Below are 19,049 nucleotides of genomic sequence, written 5' to 3'. Positions count from 1 at the left end.
CAAAAATTTCAATTAAAGGGCATACCTTAGATGCCTTAATTGACTCAGGAAGTACTGATAGTTTCATTAAGGAACAGATTGTTGCGAAATTGAAACTACATGTCTTCCCATCGGACCAGGCAATTGCGATGGCCCAGTCATCACTTAATACCAGAATCTCCGGCTTTTGTGTTGTTGATATGACACTTCATGGTCGTATGTATCCCTCCACCCGACTTTCGGTGCTCAAAGACTTATGTAGTGATCTCCTCTTAGGGCTGGACTTCCAAAAACAGCATAAGAAACTCACCATTGAGTTTGGTGGATCCAAACCCAGACTTACTATTTCTAATATACCATCTAAATTACCATTTTGTGCATTATCAGCAGCTTCACTTGATGAACCCTCATTATTTGCCAGTATTCCGCCTCAATGCCAACCGATAATAACGAAATCGCGGCGCTTTAATCAGGAAGACCAATCTTTTATTGCGGCTGAAATCTCTCGACTTCTAGCAGAGGATATCATTGAACCATGTTCGTCGCCCTGGCGGGCTCAAGTCGTCATTGTCAAGAACCCTCTAAAACCTCACAAACAGCGACTATGCATCGATTATTCGCAAACCATCAATCAATATACCGACTTGGACGCCTACCCATTGCCACGCATTGATGATATGGTTAATAAACTGGCCGAATACAAAGTGTTCTCAACTTACGATTTAAAAAGTGCCTATCATCAGTTACCCTTGAAGGTCTCGGATAAGCAGTACACAGCCTTTGAGGCTAATGGACGGCTGTACCAATTTCGTCGCCTCCCATTCGGGGTTACTAATGGAGTGGCTGTCTTTCAATGGGCAATGGATGGCCTGGTTAAGCAGGAAAACCTAAGGGACACTTTTCCCTATCTTGATAACATTACCATTGCAGGTCACGATCAACAGGAACACGACTCCAACCTCCAAAAATTTCGGGATGCCCTCCATCGCCGTAATTTGACCCTGAATGAATCCAAATCTGTTGAGTCGCAACCGACCATCAACATCCTTGGCTACTGCGTAGGCAATGGTATCATTAAGCCAGACCCAGAAAGACTTCACCCGCTCCAAGAGCTCCCGTCACCTAAGAATCCGGCTTCTTTACGTCGGGCTCTCGGTCTGTTTGCATACTACGCTAAATGGATTCCTCATTTTTCGGACAAAATCCAACCCTTGCTGCATGCTAGATCATTTCCACTGGGAACAGCGGCTGTTGCAGCCTTTAACCTTCTCAAAAAAACAGTTGGAGAAAGCGGCTCTTCACTCCATTGATGAGAATCTCCCTTTCGTGGTTGAATGTGATGCCTCGGAGGTGGCGATCTCGGCTACTCTGAATCAGGAAGGTCGTCCTGTAGCATTTATGTCCAGGACCTTACAAGGTGCCGAGCTACATTATCCTCCGGTTGAGAAAGAAGCCACAGCCATCATAGAGGCAGTACGGAAGTGGAACCATTTTCTAGCTCGCCAGCACTTTACATTGATCACGGACCAACGATCAGTCGCCTTCATGCTCGATAATCGAAAACGAACCAAAATTAAGAATAATAAAATACAACTTTGGAGGATGGAACTGGCCTCTTTTGGTTATACCATTCTCTATCGGCCTGGCAAGGAGAATGTGGCCCCGGACACACTCACACGGGTATTCTGCTCCACTATATCATCCTCCACTCTCATGGATGTCCACAATGGTTTGTGTCATCCTGGCGTTACGCGCATGCTACATTTCGTACGATCACGGAATCTCCCTTTTTCCACTGGAGATGTAAAGAAAATATGCTCAGAATGCCGGCTTTGTGCGGAATTAAAACCTCAGTTCTTCCGCCCCTCAGATGGTATACTCATACATGCAACCCAACCGATGCAACGACTTAGCATCGATTTTAAGGGCCCAGTGCCCTCTTCAACTCGGAACACATATTTGCTCACCATGATCGACGAATATTCACGTTTTCCGTTTGTCTTCCCCTGCTCCAATATGCTGGCGTCCACAGTAATCTGCTGCCTTGAGCAGGTATTTTCTCTCTGTGGCATGCCGGCTTATATTCACTCAGATCGGGGTCCATCCTTTATGTCAAGGGAACTCAAGGACTACCTCTCAGAACGGGGAATTGCTACAAGCAAAACAACACCATACCATCCCATCGGAAATGGGCAGGTAGAGAGGTATAACGGTATCATCTGGAATTCCGTACGTCTCGCTTTAAGATCTCGGGGCCTACCAGACCAGCAATGGGAAACAGTGCTTCCGGATGCATTGCACTCTATACGGTCCCTGCTTTCTACAGCCACAAATACTACACCTCATGAGCGGTTCTTTGGATTCCAGCGTCGCTCATCTCATGGAACATCACTCCCGTCATGGCTAACTACTCCTGGACCTGTATTACTCCGAAGATACGTTCGGATGTCTAAAAATGACCCTCTTGTAGACGAGGTCGAACTAACCGATGCCAACCCCACCTATGCAAACATACGATATTCCGACGGCCGAGAATCTACTGTATCATTACGGGATCTGGCTCCCTGCCCACCAGGACCTAGTGGGACATCGGGTGATGGCATTTCACCAGGAAACTCTTGGGACCTATCGGGTACCCCTCTCCAGGATCCTGATCGGACACCAACTAGCTTGGTGCCGGTAGAACCCCGTGCTCAAGGTTGCGACCCTCCCAGTACCGCGCATGAAAGTACTGATCCGCCACAGACCAGCTCTGCACCTCCCTCTGAACAAAGGCAGTCCGACTTTGAACCTATTGGGGCTCGTACTCGAAGCCATGATCTCCCCGACCCTTCACAGGGCAATCCAGGCCACACAGACTCTGACCAATGGCCAACCGCATGTAAGCGGACCAGCGACCCTCTACGACGGGAATCCAAACGGGTGCGACTCTTCCTTGTTCGGCGGCTGCGGACCAAAAGGTAGACCACAGCCTCCTAATCATGCAGGAGGGAAGAATGTGATAAAAATGATAACTTCCGGGAAGTTATGTCATCACTTCCTGTGAACTATGAACTATGAACTGTGTACATACCTCACTTCCTGTCATATGTCACTTCCTGTTGGACTGGTATAAATACTGGTCTGTTCAGTATTGTAAGAGGCTTCTACCAGAGGCATGGTAAAGACCTCTCTTGTGTATATAGTGTGTTTATAAGTTACTTAAAGCTTACTTTAAAGTTACTTGATGGTAAGTCTCCTTTTTCTTACATCAGGTAGTAAAATCTTTTAGACGATAAAGACCGCCAATCGACCCCCGACTGTAACATTACCGCCAACGACCGCCCGAGGGAGAAGAAGAAGAAAACCCATCGCGACTCAACGATGACGGTAGCTGAGGAAAAGGAAGGGTGCTTCGCATCAACAACTTCAGCGCCGCGCCCTGAGACCTCGTGGCGACGGGGTTCCCCAAAGGACAGCGGGAACGGACCTCAAAACTCACAACCGTTTCAAGCTACAGGTTTTGGATCGGTGAGCATGAATTCCTGGCCCCTCATAGCTTAATCTATTTAGGTATAGGGGGTGGGATAAGGATAAGGGGATTGTTTAATGTAGTTGTTTCCCTCGATGTGCTGTGTGTTCCCCATTCCCATATAAGTGCAATTGTTTATGCCTGTATATTTTCATGCCAGTAATTTTTCATAAGATTGTTTTATTCTGCTTTAAATAAAATTTTGGTTTTCTTGCACCAAACCACTTGTCTACTCGATTTTTTGTATCGCCGCCTGTGCCTAAGTCCGGTGTCTAGAACCCAGGGGTGTGGGAGCGATACGAACCGCTCAAAGGACAGTCAGAGGTGAAGCTGGCTGGGCACGACACACCACCCCCTACAAGGTCCAAAAGCAATTAGCTTACAGTAAAATGCAGAAATGAAAGAAAGGACAATAATCAAAAAAATGTTCAGATGCCAATCACATTTAAGAAAGAATCAAGTCCAATAATATCAAGCTACAGGCACTGCAAGTTACTGTAGGGCTGTTTATAGTTCTGTTTTTTTAATTTCTACTAATTTATGCTAGTGCCAGCCACCTTTCTGAGTTCTTAGGAAAGTTAATGGTGTTTTCATTTTATTACCAAGTTTTAGCCTATTGTTTTCATTGGTAGGAAAGCATTGAGAAACCTTTTTTAGTACGTGCACTACTATTGTTGTGTTATCCTTCCATTGTTCTCAACTCGTTGTGCAGGGATGTAAACTGACCTGTACCGTTCATTCCCAGTTTCAGGCCAAATGGTGCATGAGGGCATAGGTTGTGCTTGCCTCCAGTGATCCCCTGGTCTACGGACACACTCTCTTCTTTCATCACAACTGTCCACTGGCCAAACCCGGTGCATTGCAGTCACGTGGCTGACAGACACTTTGGGGAAAACCCATAATATCTATCCTGACAATAAAATAAACCAATTTGGTTTTAAAACAAAAACCAATAAAACTGTATGTCCACGGTGAAAAAAATTCTCGTGTCCCAATTCACTTTCGTATGATTGAAGAGAATATTACAGTAATATTACTGCCCACTTATTATTGACATCCAACCACTAGACTTCCATTCTTTTCCCCACCCAGAGCAGTTGAATGGTCCTAACAGATTAATGAGAGCCAATGCCTTGATTCATCAACCAATTAATCCAGAACTGCGCACTGATTGATTTCCTTCATTATACTTCTCAAAACCATTCAACTATGAGGAACAAGGCAGCCTCAAGATCACAATCACAACGCAACTAGAAAGACAGATTGGGGAGTCTTTGAATTACTCTTCAGATCGATATTGGAAATGCTGCAATTTCAAGTTAAGCTGTTTAGGGGAACTGAGTATGAACTGCTGCTTTCTCTTTTTCATCAAACTGTCAGGAACACTCATGAAAATGTTATCGTTGGCAAACAGCGTGCCAAAGTTTCTTTTACTAAATGTTTTATTTTATGGTATGGTATAAAAAAAATTCAGGTTAATTCCACCTGGCTCAGTGACCCTTAGTTAAGAAGTTATTCTAACAATAACTAATTATTACAACAACTTGTATTTATATAGTGCCTTTAAAGTAGTAAAACGTCCCAAGGCACTTCACAGGAGCGATTATCAAACAAAATTTGACACCGAGCCACATAAGGTGATATTAGGGCAGATGACCGAAAGCTTGGTCAAATAGGTAGGTTTTAAGGAGCGTTGTAAAGTAGGAAAGAGCTTAAAACCTTGGCAGCTGAAGGCATGGCCACCAATGGTGGAGCGATTAAAATCGGGGATGCTCAAGAGGCCAGAATTGGAAGAGCGCAGAGATCTCGGAGGATTGTAGGGCTGGAGGAGATTACAGAGATAGGGAGGGATGAGGCCATGGAGGGATTTGAAAACAAGGATCAGAATTTTAAAATCGAGGCGTTGCTTAACCAGGAGCTAATGTTGGTCAGTGAGCACAGGGGTGATGGGTGAACGGGACTTGGTACGATTTAAGACACGGGCAACAGAGTTTTGCATGACCTCAAGTTTACGGAGGGTAGAATGACACTTTAAGAGAAATGCAAACACAGGAACTTTCAGCACAACTTTTGATTAAGCTGGATTTAGAGTAGTACTATTATTTTAAAGTACACTTATGGGGTAGTATGGTGGTGATTTATACCACAACTTTCACTCATACATTCTATAATAAAATCGACAGTGTGCATTATCCCCCTTGAAATAAATGCCAATCTCACACTAGGTCAAATTAGGAGGCGCAGTGACACTTCAGCTCGAATCATGATTGTGGAATCCTGTTGTCTATCGTGCAGAAAATAAAATAAACCCAAAACAGAATAAACCAGCACCAGCAACTTCAGCTGGATTGGAGAAAAACCACAAGTTGTTATTATATTAAACAGTATGTAGGCTATTCAGCCCCTCGAGCCTGTTGCACCACTCAATTAGATCATTGCTGATCTGAAACTCAACTCCACTTGTCCGCCTTTGATCCATATCACTGATACCCTGTCTTGAAAATTTAAATTAACTCAGCATCCACAGCCTTTTGAGGGAGAGAGTTCCAGGTTTCCATCCATCTTTGTGTGAAAAAGTGCTTCTTGATTTCACTCCTGAATGGCCTAACTCTAATTTTAAGATTGTGTCCCCTTGTTTTTTATTTCCCCACCAGAGGACATCGCTGCTCTGTAGCTATTCTGTCGAAATCTTTTATCGTTTGAAACACCTCAACTGGATGACCCCTCAACCATCAAAACTCAAGGGAATAAAGCAAAGTTAATGCAAACTGGCCCTCATAATTTAACTCGTAAAGCCTTGGTATCATTCTGGAGAATCTGCGCTGTACCCCTTCTGAGACCAATATATCCTCCCCAGTAACATATCTCAAATTTGAGATGATGTTGGTAAAATGATGGAATTTCACTGTCATGGTTTATCATTTAGGATCAGCCATTACTTTAAAACACAGTCCAAACTACATAGAATTAAATAGAATTAATAGCAAAGAAACAGCCCACTCGGCCCAACTGATCCATGCCGGTGTTTATGCTCCACATGAGCCTCCTCCCAACTTTCTTCACCTAACTCTGTCAACATAACCTTCTATTTCTTTCTTCCTCATGTGTTTTTCAAGCTTTCCTTTAAATGCATCTACGCTATTCACCTCAACTATTTCATGTGGTAGTGAGTTCCACATTCTCACCACTCTCTGGGTAAAGAAGTTTCTCCTGAATTCCCTATTGGATTTATTAGTGACTATATTATAGTTATGGCCCCTAGTTTTGGTCTCCGCCACAAGTAGAAATATTTTCTCTATGACCTATACGTTACCTAGCACAATAAGAGTGATTTTACAAATTTCCATTCCCAATGAGCAGTTTCACCCCGTTAAAGCACATATTGGGAATTTGGAACATACTTAGAATTTTCTATCCATTCATTTTAATGGATGAAAAATCATCAGGGGGATGCATGGTTGAAGTCCCGATATACATTCCTAATGGGCTGTGAGTGTAAACTCATATCAATAACCCTTATATAGACAATACATGTGAAATGGTACAATTTTAAAGAGGGTGCAAAAGGAGAGAGACCTGGGGTGTCTGTGCACAAATCTTGGAAGATGGCAGGACAGGTTAACAAAACAGTTAATAAAGCATATGGGATTCTGGGCTTTATAAATAGAGGCTTGGAGTGCAAAAAAGCCAGGAATTATGCTAAACCTATATAAAGCACCGGAGTGGTTGGAGGTCAATCATCACAGCCCCAGGACATCGCTGCAGGAGTTCCTCAGGACAGTGCCCTAGGCCCAACCATCTTCAGCTGCTTCATCAATGAACTTCCTCCATCATAAGGTCAGAAGTGGGGATGTTCGCTGATGATTGCACAGTGTTCAGTTCCATTCGCAACTTCTCAGATAATGAAGCAGTCCATGCAAGACCTGGACGACATTCAGGCTTGGGCTGATAAGTGGCAGGTAACATTCGCGCCACACAAGTGCCAGGCAATGACCATCTCCAACAAGCAAGCATCTAACCACTGCCCCTTGACATTCAACGGCATTACCATCACCGAATCCCCCACCATCAACATCCTGGGGGTCACCATTGACCAGAAACTTAACTGGACCAGCCACATAAATACTGTGGCAACAAGAGCAGGTCAGAGGCTGGGTATTCTGCGGCGAGTATCTCACCTCCTGACTCCCCACAGCCTTTCCACCATCTACAAGGCACAAGTCAGGAGTGTGATGGAATACTCTCCACTTGCCTGGATGAGTGCAGCTCCAACAACACTCAAGAAGCTCGACACCATCCAAGAAAAAGCAGCCTGCTTAATTTGCATCCCATCCACCACCTTAAACATTCACTCCCTCCACCACTGGCACACCGTGGCTGCACTGTGTACCATCTACAAGATGCACTGCAGCAACTCGCCAAGGCTTCTTCGGCAGCACCTTCCAAACCTGTGACCTCTACCACCTAGAAAGACAAGGGCAGCAGGCGCATGGGAACACCACCACCTCCAAATTCCCCTCCAAGTCACACACCATCCTCACTTGGAAATATATCACCGTTCCTTCATAGTCGCTGGGTCAAAATCCTGGAACTCCCTCCCTAACAGCACTGTGGGAGTGGCTTCACCACACGGACTGCAGCAGTTCAAGAAGACGGCTCACCACCACCTTCTCAAGGGAAATTAGGGATGGGCAATAAATGCTGGCCTTGCCAGTGACGCCCTGATCCCATGAACTAATAAAAAAAAATGTGCATGGCATTTTTGGCTCTGCGCATGTGCCCCCGTTTTGGTACTGCCTTGGGGAGCGCTCGAATTTGGTTCTAATTGGTGATCTCGCAAAGGGCGGGTGGGACTTCCAGGCCTGGGGTGGCGGTGGGCCCGAACGCTTGCCAGGTTTAAACTTGCACTCAATCAATATGAAACCCAACAACAGTTTGTAATGCCAGTCAGATCCGCAATATCAGAGAGGAAAGTGGATCGGGAGGTGTGGGGGGAGAGGGGATTGGAGGGGGGGAAGAGGATATCGAAGAGATCGAAGTGGGGGAGTGAGGAGAACGTGGGGGGGTGGGTAGAAGGTCAGGAACTTGTTGAGAGGGGAGCATGGTGAGAACAGTGGGGAGGGGGCAAGAATGTGATCCAGGTCTAAAGGAGGGGGGCAATGAGAGCAAGAACATGATCCAGATGGGAAGATAGGTCACGTTCTCCTGCCCTCTGGATCATGTTCTTCCACCCCCACTCGCTTTACACCTGCACCACGTACTTGAAGAAGAAAGAATTGCAGGGAGATGGGGAATGAGCAGGGGAGTGGGACTAACTGGACGAGCTGGCACAGGCTCGATGGGCTGAATGGTCACCTTCTGTGCTGTACTATTCTATGATTCTTAATAAGCCAAGTTTGGTTTTCATTTACACTCTTTTCAAAAAAACAAAGCCAGAAGCTATTGCTTATTGCTATATATCTCTATACATATATGAATTAAAAGAACTGGAAAACTATACTGAGCACATTCACAGTACAGATTTCCAATAGGTGCCTTTAGTTTATTTTAAACTGATGGTCTTGGGTAAAAACTTCTGTCAAACACCCACTGCTACCTGTTCATATTATTTTATCCATTCATCATTATTAGGTGATCCAAGTGGGGACCCACTACAATCTTAGCAATGGGTGGCGTTCAAAGGCTTAATGTCTGTATTTAAAAGTAAGAGGTGTGATTTGGCATTTCAGTGTGAGTCGAATGTCTGACATCTTTCAGGTGAAGGATACTGCTTAGTTTAGTTGCAAATATTTGATGTTTATTCATCAGGGCTGACAGCTCACTTATTGTGTTTTATCACAGTCTGAGCTGAACAACTATTCCTCACAATTTTAAACGAATGGCCCCATGTGGAGTTGGGTTTTACAGCTGAATACAGAGATCGCCCTTGTGTGTGTGAAGGACGGGCTGTCACAACTAAATTCTAGAGCCAGCTTTGTGAAATGTCTAAGCAGACTCCGTGTCCCAGTCAGTAGGAAAATGTCCACTTCTTTCAGAACATGGCTGTACTATTCATGTCTGACGTTATCAGAGCAGATTCTCCTGCAGAATGCTAGATCTCTGGAGATGCCATCCATAACTGCCGTCTCTTTCAATGAGTACTGCAGGGGAGGTTGTTCATGTTCCGTGTACTGTACATGACCCTCTTTTTTCCATCATATCTTGTAGTTCAGTTCTGGGGGCAGGAGAAGGCAAAGAGCAAAATATTTGTGCATTTGTGTGGCATCTTAATCCACCAACACTGGTTTGGCATAGGCAGATGCCAGTCAAGGAGTCACACGCCTGGCTGCCGTATGTTTACACAGGGCCACAATCGCATGCCATTGAAAGCGAAAGAAATAAAGTCTCAAAAGTGTTCAAAATTATGAGGGGTTTTGATAGACTAGAGAGGGAGAAATGCTTTCCACTGGCAGTAGGGTCGGTAACCAGAGGACACAGATTTAAGGTAATTGGCAAAAGAACCAGAGGGGGAGATGAAGATTTTTTTTTTCCACTCAGCAAGTTGCTATGATTTGGAATGCGCTGCCTGAAAGGGTGGTGGAAGCAGATTCAATAATAACTTTCAAAAGGGAACTGGAAAAATACTTGAAAAGGAAAAATTTGCAGGGCTATAGAGAAAGAGCGGGGGAGTGGGACTAATTGGATAGCTCTTTCAAAGAGCCGGCATAGGCACGATGGGCCAAATGGTCTCCTCCTGTGCTATATCATTCTATGATTCTACGATTTCATGGGGCAATGTTAGATCAAAATGGATTGAAAGTCACAAGCAGCCACCCAAACTCTCAATTTGCACCCCCACCAGGCTGGCGGGAAACACTTCACCAAGATAGACCTGGCGCAGGCGTATTTACAGATGGAAGTTGATGAAGCGTCATGCCAGTATCTCACGATCAACACGCATAAGGGCTTATATCGGTATAATAGACTGGTTTTTGGACTGGCATCGGCTCCAGCGATTTGGCAAAGGGCCATGGAGCAGGTATTACAGGGAATTCCAGGCACACAATGTTACCTGGACGACATTCTGATTACAGGAAATGATGATGAGGAACACCTTGCAAATTTGGAACAGGTGCTCAACAGATTGAAAGAATATGGACTTCGAGTTAATCACCAGAAATGTGAGTTCTTTCAGAAGCAAATCTCGTACTGTGGTCACGTCATTGACCAGGAGGGGCTTCACAAGTCACCTGACAAGATCGAAGCTGTTGTGAAGGCTCCCGCTTCGGAGAATGTATCCCAGTTGAGGTCGTTCCTAGGGTTGATTAACTATTACCATAAGTTTCTGCCAAATTTATCCACGGTGCTACACCCGCTGAACGCTCTTTTGCAGAAGGGAGTGCCATGGAAGTGGAGCGAGGACTGTAAGCGGGCCTTTCACAAAGGCAAGGCATTGATCACCTCTAAGGAAGTGTTGGCTCACTTTAACCCAACGCTGCCTATTCGGTTAGCTTGTGATGCTTCTCCATATGGTATTGGGGCAGTGCTCTCACATAAGTTGCCAAATGGCTTGGAAAGACCAGTCGCATTCGCATCCAGATCATTGACCTCCGCTGAGCACAACTATGCTCAGATAGATAGGGAGGCTCTCAGCCTTGTGTGGGGAGTAAAAAAATTTAATCATTACCTGCAAGGGCAAAAGTTTACGCTGCTGACAGACCACCAGCCGTTGGTTTCCATTTTTAACCCTAAGAAGGGTGTTTCGGTGATGACAGCGCAGAGGCTCCAGAGATGGTCCCTTTTCCTAGGGGCACATCAATATCAGATCGAATTCAAAGGTACAAAGCAACATGGTAATGCTGATGGGCTGTCGCGCCTGCCACTACCTACAGCGGAAGAGGCACCGACTGTTGACCCTGTTGAGCTATTTCACTCGACCATCATCGAATGTTTACCAGTAACCAATGCAAGTATTGAGAGAGAAACCAGGAACGACCCGACACTGTCTCGGGTCTACGAATTGACAGTGAAAGGATGGCCAGCTCATGGTGAACCACTGTTACCGGCATTCTCAGCCAGACGAGAACAGCTGTCCGTCTGTCAAGGAACATTGATGTATGGAACACGGGTGATTATTCCTCCTAAATTAAGGGAGAGAGTTCTAAAGGAACTGCATGAAGGTCATCTGGGGGGAGTCAAGATGAAAAGCCTTGCTAGGGCTTATGTGTGGTGGCCGGGTATCGACCAACAGATAGAGGATCTGACAAAAAGCTGCTCAGGGTGCCAAAAAGTTCAAAATGCACCTCCGATTGCACCGCTGCATCCATGGGAATGGCCTTCAACCCCATGGCAACGTGTACATATTGACTTTGCTGGTCCATTCATGGACTCCATGTTTTTAATTGCGGTGGACGCACATTCTAAATGGCCAGAAGTGATTAAGATGACTACCACTACCTCGGAAAAGACGATTGCGGTGCTAAGAACGATATTTGCAAGAAATGGATTGCCAGAACAAATATGTTCAGACAACAGACCACAGTTCGTGTCAGAAGAATTCCAGAAATTCATGAAGAAGAATGGGGTGAAACATTATACCTCTGCCCCATATCATCCGGCTACAAACGGGTTGGCCGAGAGATTTGTACAAACGTTCAAAAAAGCAATAAAGGCCATGAGCGAAGATCAGATTCCACTACAACACAAGGTGGACAATTTCCTACTGGCATATCGAAACGCCACTCATGCAGTGACAAACCAAAGTCCTGCCATGATGTTCTATAACAGGAGGTTGCAGTCCAGGTTGGACTTGTTAAAACCAAATGTGCGGAGGGAAGTCGAAAACAAACAGTTCCAGCATATAAATAACAAGACCACTCGGAGTTTCGAAATAGGACAACCAGTGTTAGCCTGGGACTATAAGAATGAGAAATAGCAATCTGGAACAATTCGGGCCAGACAAGGGCCCCTGATGTACACGGTAGATATTGGTGAAAATGTAATACGACGTCATGCTGACCAACTGGTAGAATCGAGAACAAGGGTCGAACCCATGGTTATGGCAGAGACAACCGTGGAAGAAGTTAGTGAACCTGAAGCATCTACCTCAGAAGTGAATGTACCTGATGATGATGTCCAATCCATAAGAGATCAACTAGATGAGTCACCCCAACAACGAGAATCAGAGACCCCTGAAAGGCGTTATCCAACTCGGATCAGGAGGCCTCCTCAGAAACTGAATCTTTGAACTGTTTTGCATGAAGTTGTATATATGTTATTATGTTATGTTAAATGGGGATATAACTGTTAAGCTAAAAAGGGAGGATTGTGGTGTATGTAACCTGTTCCACCTTAAGAGAACTACCTTAAGAGATGTACTACTTTCTCTTGGCTGCTGTATACTGTAATACCGGTGGTGACCACACCGGTATATAAACGTTGTGTAGTAATTTGCTGGGCAGTTCAGCCCTGACCTCCGGATAGTAAAGACCTGTTAAAGATATTCTTGTTGTCTGTGTCCAGTGATTTATAATAAGCATAACTGGGACACACAGACTCAACAATCACCATCTTGTCTCGTTTTGAATACCTCTTAATGTCTATTCACTTCTTTTGTTCCCTCCCCAGCCCTGCCTTTCGATCTATTTCATTTCCTTTCCAGTTTTGAAGAAGGGTTTCGACCCGAATTTCTCTCCACGGATGTTGCCTGGCCTGCTGAGTTTTTCCAGCATTTTCTGTTGTTATTTCAGTTGAGACAAATCCTGTTTCAGCCAGGTCTTACAGTATTGATATTTTAGGTATGTAAAATAATGAAAAGGCTGGATTGCATGCCTAGTGATAGATTATTTCAGTTTGACAGATTAGGGAGGACTAGGGGACATGCATTTAAACTATCTTGGGCAGTTCTTCTTTTCCCAGAGAATAGTGAGCCTCTGGAATGTGTTGCTGGCTGGTGTGATGGGTGCTGACTCTCTGCATGTCCACAAGAGGGAGCTGGACCGGTTCCTGACTGGGGCAGAGATCACATCATTTAGAAGGTGAGTGGATTAACGGATAAGGTACACATGGTCCATGTGATCTCATAGTCTGACTTTGATCGACTGAGGGGTCAGAGGGGAATTTTCCAGATTTCCCCCCCCCCCCTTATTGGCCCTGTGATTTTCTGGTTTTATGCCTCTCCCAGGAAATTACATACCTGAGGGGGAGATAGGAATGAAACGTTAAACCGAGGCCCCGTCTGCTCTCTCAGGTGGACGTAAAAGATCCAATGGCACTATTCGAAGAGGAGCAGGGGAGTTATCCCCGGTGTCCTGGGCCAATATATATCCCTCAGTCAACATCACAAAAAAGCAGGTTGTCTGGTCATTGTCACATTGCTATTTGTGGGAGCTTGCTGTGCGCAGATTGGCTGCCGCGTTTCCTACAACAGTCAAAAGTACTTCATTGACTGTAAAGCACTTTGGGATGTCCGGTGGTCATGTAAGGTGCTATAGAAATGCAAGTCTTTCCTTCTTTACTTCTTTCTTTCCTTCTTTCTTTCCTTCTCTGTAATTTCCGTATGTTCGTACTGCATTCATTTTCAAATGTTCATTGTTCATTTATGAAAGATGACATAGCGAATTTAACTTTAGGGATTTTAAGGTTTAGGATATTCAAGGTTTTTTTGTTGTTTTAGCTTGGCGTTAGTAGCAGACAAGGAAGAGAGGAGGAATCGGTAGTGAAAAATAACCGAGTCAGGAAGGATAACGGAGATTGACAGCGTCAGCGAGTACAGGAAACTCTCTTTTAACCGGCACCTAAAATAACCGGAAATCTCTGTTAACCGGCAAAATCCAGGAGTAGGTTCAGGTAAGTTTTACTTCATATTAGTGGCAGTTCCTGGATCTGTGGCTGTGTAACTGGGGTTCATGCACTTGTTGCTAAGCAACAGGGATGCTTGGTCTGTGGCCAGAGTTCCTGCACATGTTGCTAAGCAACAGGGAAGCCTGGATTTGTTGCTGTGTACGGAGCTCTCGTACCTTTTAAACTATACCTCTCTGTAATCCGGACTTTTTGATAAACCGGCACCATGCCGGTCCCGTTGGTGCCGGATAATAAAGAGTTTCCTGTACTCGGCTTGCAACAGTGGTTCAGCCCACCTTCCATGGCATTCAGCTGTTTTCAGAATCCCTTCCTGACGTGCAACTGCTGTTTGTAAAATTGAAGTGTTTCAGTAGCACTCTGGACCAGGGGTAAGCAATCCCCCCGCAGGGAAGCCATTCCAGGGGGACAAGAAGAAAACATCTGCTGAAACTCCTGTTGCTCTGATGCAGCACGAACGCAATCAGAAAATGAATCATTGATAGGGAAAGAGGCCAGAGTTATAAGAGAGTCAGAGCCACAGAGAGAGAGAATCAGAAAATCTCTTCTTCCTGTGTTTACCAAAGATTGTAAAAGCATAGGCCCATTGGATGGAAAACAATTCTACTTAATGGGGCGGACTTCCTGTGGGGGCGTCATCGGGAAGTTACGCCCGTAATTCCACCCATTTATGTGCCCATTTTGCCAATGTCCTTTACACCCAAATTTCCTGTCAATCTCACTAACATACGGCGGAACGTAATTGGCGGAAATCAGCGTAAACAATCGGGCCCCGAGGGAAGTGGCGAACTCACACAATACATTCCTGCCTTAAGCACAGACATTAAACTTTCGAGCCATTTAACTATCGTTGATGCGCTTCAGGCACAGCATGATTAAGACACTGCAATCGTGGAAGCTTTGCAATTTTTAACGTGATTTGTGCTGATGCCGTAAAAATGCAATCAAAGAAACAGAGACTACAGAGCAGGTCGCAGTGAGGGTAAATATATATATTTTTAAAAATCGACAAACACCAGACAATTGATCTTGCTTCCTGCTGCGCCTAAAATTCTGGCCTTAATTTTATGTCCCTTTTGAACCAGCATAATTGCAGGAAATTCGCGTGTGTGGCTATTTAGCCTGGGAGTGGAGCTACTATAATGAGCCAAGATGCATTCAGGCGCAGGGATCAATAGACGGGTGCAAAAGAGCGAGGAAATTTGGGCGTAGCATCATTACATGCATAACACACTTGCGCCCGAGTTCCCTCAACCTTTTACGCCTTGGTTACACCTGTCTCTGGCCGCAAATGCACAGGAAATTCCACTCCAGTAAGCGTGGAGCCACACACAGAAAAAGACTGATATCATACCCCGGGATATATTTTCTGGTCCGAGCTAATTGGGGCCAGGAATTGTTAGCTGCAACGGGAATGGTTAGCTGAAAGCTCACAGTGAGGTGACTGCTCTCAATTATCTGGGGTCAGCTCATCTGTGTAATTTTGATGAGGTTCCTGCGTAGTTCTGACCTTGAACATGTAACCAACCATTTTGGTGGGCAAGGGGTCGGGGGAGCAGAAACAAATGCTGCGCATGAAATTTGAAAGGATGTGGACACAAAGTAAATACTTTAATTGGGTATAGCTCCGTTTGGGGCGTTAGAATTGGCGCTGTGCAAATTTTATCACCAGGCGCAACTTATCGCCACCTCGAGCGATATTGGGTTGCTGCGCCCCTAAAGGTGATTGCAGCATTGATTCAGGCGCTGCACGGGAGTCTTAAGGCGCTAACCCGGCGGCGCTACTCAATATGTCGGCGGCCGGGCGCAGCGCAGGTGCTGCCAATAATCGATTACCCCGAGACATGCTGGTGCCAGCCAGCTCTTAAAGGGGCAGGTCAATTAGGAGCAGCAGCCACACTCTGCGCCTTGTAGGCCTCAAAATCGGCACTGTGCTTTCTGTGGCGTTCCAAACTTTGAACATATGGAGAGGGTGAGGCAGAGAGCGGAGCGCTTTACCGATGGGGCATTGGATGCTTTGGTTGGCGAAGTGGAGCGCCGGCGAGCTGTGCTGTACCCCAACAATGGCAGGAGGCCTCATCAGAGCGAGTGCCGCAGGGCTTGGAGGGAAGTTTGTCAAAGAGTCACCTCAACCAGCGTGGTGGCTAGGACTCCTGTGCAATGCAGGAAGAAGTTCAACGACCTCACTCGGGTCGTTAGGGTGAGTACCTTTTTCGCCATCTTCTTCATCCCTCCATCTGCACCTGACATTATGGCCAGAGGGTGCGCAAAGCCCCAATGGCCATCTGTCAGCCAGCACCCATGGCCCTTTCTGGAAACACACACGCACATTCAGCTCAATGCATAATGGAAGGGCTATTCTACCATGGGGGCATGTGATGTCAGCTCAATGCATAATGGAAGGGCTATTCTACCATGGGGGCATGTGATGTCAGCTCAATGCATAATGGAAGGGCTATTCTACCATGGGGGGCATGTGATGTCAGTTCAATGCATAATGGAAGGGCTATTCTACCATGGGGGCATGTGATGTCAGCTCAGGCCAGCATGTTTCATCACTTCCCGCCCTTTCTCCTGCAGGCCAAGCTGGCCAGGAACCGGAGGGAGCAGCATCGTACCGGTGGGGAGGCCCTCCTCAGCTGCAGATACTGACGGACCTTGAGGAATGAGTCCACCAGATTGTTGGAGGCTGGATGACTGGTCCTGTCACCACTTGTGCTCCCGACCCCATTGTGCACAGCGATGGTAAGGTCATCACCTTTTTGAACTCTCTCCTTCCACTTCTTCCCCCCACCAGCATGCTTTTTCACTCTGGACCCATGTCAGAGCATTGCAGCACTCATGCATCCCTTGCTGCCACCCTGTCCTTTCGCTAAAGCCACTCTTCAACCTCCCTGCTTTCAGATGCTGCATCACCAGCTCGGGAGCCGGGCCCTCAAGCTGCCACTGCCACTGACTCTGGAGGCGATGAGCAGGAGGAAGCTGGACCATCCCTGCCACCCTCAGGCGAGCCAGCCACTCTGCAGACTGGGGAGACTACTTCACTGGAGGGGCGCGGGGGGGAATGCTCTGAGGAGGAAGCAGTTCCAGGAACCAGCGGGCTGCAGCAACGCAAGGGGGGTAGGGAAACTCAGCGTCTCCCCGGAGGGCGAGTCAGGCCGCGAGTGCTGCTGCACAGAGCGCAGAAGAGGTGCGATCCCTCGCAGAAATGAGCACCCAGGCTCGGCTCAGGCACATGGAGCTCATGGCTGCAGTGGCAAGGATGCCTGAATCCATCGAGACACTGACAAGGAGTGTCCAAGACTTCGGGGCAGCACAGGCAAGGAGTGCGCAGGACTTCGGGGCAGCACAGCCAAGGAGTGCGCAGGACTTTGGGGCAGCACTTGAAAGGACTGTCCAAGACTTTGCGGCATCACTGGAAAGGACTGTCCACGGCTTCGGGGCAGCACTGGAAAGGACTGTCCAGGGCTTGACCGAAGCAGTGGAAAGGACTGTCCCGGCTTTCAGCGAAGCACTGGAAAGGACTATCCAGGGCTTCACCGAAGCACTGGCACCTGCCACGCAAGTGCTGAGTGCTGCCACGCAGTCACTCGCTGGTCTCATGCAGACACATATTGAGGCCATACGACCAATGACTGCTGCCACCCTCGCTGGATCAGGCGGGATTACCCGGGGCCCTTGCAGCACCACAGCAGGGCATCAATCTGTGGGCGAGCCGATTGGTGCACATGCTGCGGTGCTGCCCCGTCAGAGTGTCAGTGTGTCGGTCGACCAGGGAGCTGCTGTCCGCTCGCAGGATATCAGCATTCCTGATGCCACCGCTGGCACGTCTCCACTGCAGCTGCCACCACCTGCAGGACAGACTGCTTGCACCCATGCACAGTTGGAGTTTCAGCATCCGGGCCCTCCAAGGCCAGAGGTCATCCAGGACGTCCCTCAGGGGCATCTGCGCTTTCGGACAGCCAGCAGGCCTCCCCCAGCCTTGATGCAGCCACTGGGGTCCCATTATGGAGGAGCTGCAGGGAGGGAAGGGGCCGATCTCGCAAGAGAAGTAGATCACCATCAAGGGGGAAAGATTAGAAGGTGCAGCTTGTAATGATCAGTAACATGTCATTCTAGAATGGTACACTAGGTGGAGATGTATGTTTAGTAGTGAGGCTACCCACAAGGCAGTAGTCAAGATGGATGCCTGTACACTAGTCCACATGGCTGAATAAATGACTAGCTCAAGCTAGCTGTTCATAATGAAAACGTCTATTTATTTATGAACATAACACAGCTGAGACGTCTTATTTGTAGAAATCAAGGCCGTGGATGCTGGTCTGAATGTTAGTAATGTTTTGGATAGTCTCCCGGGTGTGCGATACACTTATGTGTTAGTGTGTTAGTTTTGCTTTCTGTTGCCATTGCTTTGTCATGTTGGAAGGAAGCACATTTAGCAAAATAAACAACTTTTTTAATTTACATTGGCCATGTCTGATATTTACATTCACTGCCCTTCATAGGCTTTGGGTTATCCGGACGGTTCCATTCCTCCTCATCGAATGGCACCAAGCATTCAGTCAGAGGGGCCTAGAAGCGGCTTGTTATCAGCCTCTGATGGACGGCCCTTTGTAGGATTCGCAAAATCCAGAAAATACAGTCTAGATTGGTAAAACCCCTGAAATGGCCACATTGTGAGAACACAAGATGGAGTTGGCAGTTCTCATGGCTCAGTTCA

Source organism: Somniosus microcephalus, chromosome 1 (assembly GCF_052327205.1).
Source record: "Somniosus microcephalus isolate GS21.2 chromosome 1, FLI_Smic_1.0, whole genome shotgun sequence".
Classification (NCBI taxonomy): Eukaryota; Metazoa; Chordata; class Chondrichthyes; order Squaliformes; family Somniosidae; genus Somniosus; species Somniosus microcephalus.
This window is presented reverse-complemented; position numbering follows the sequence as displayed.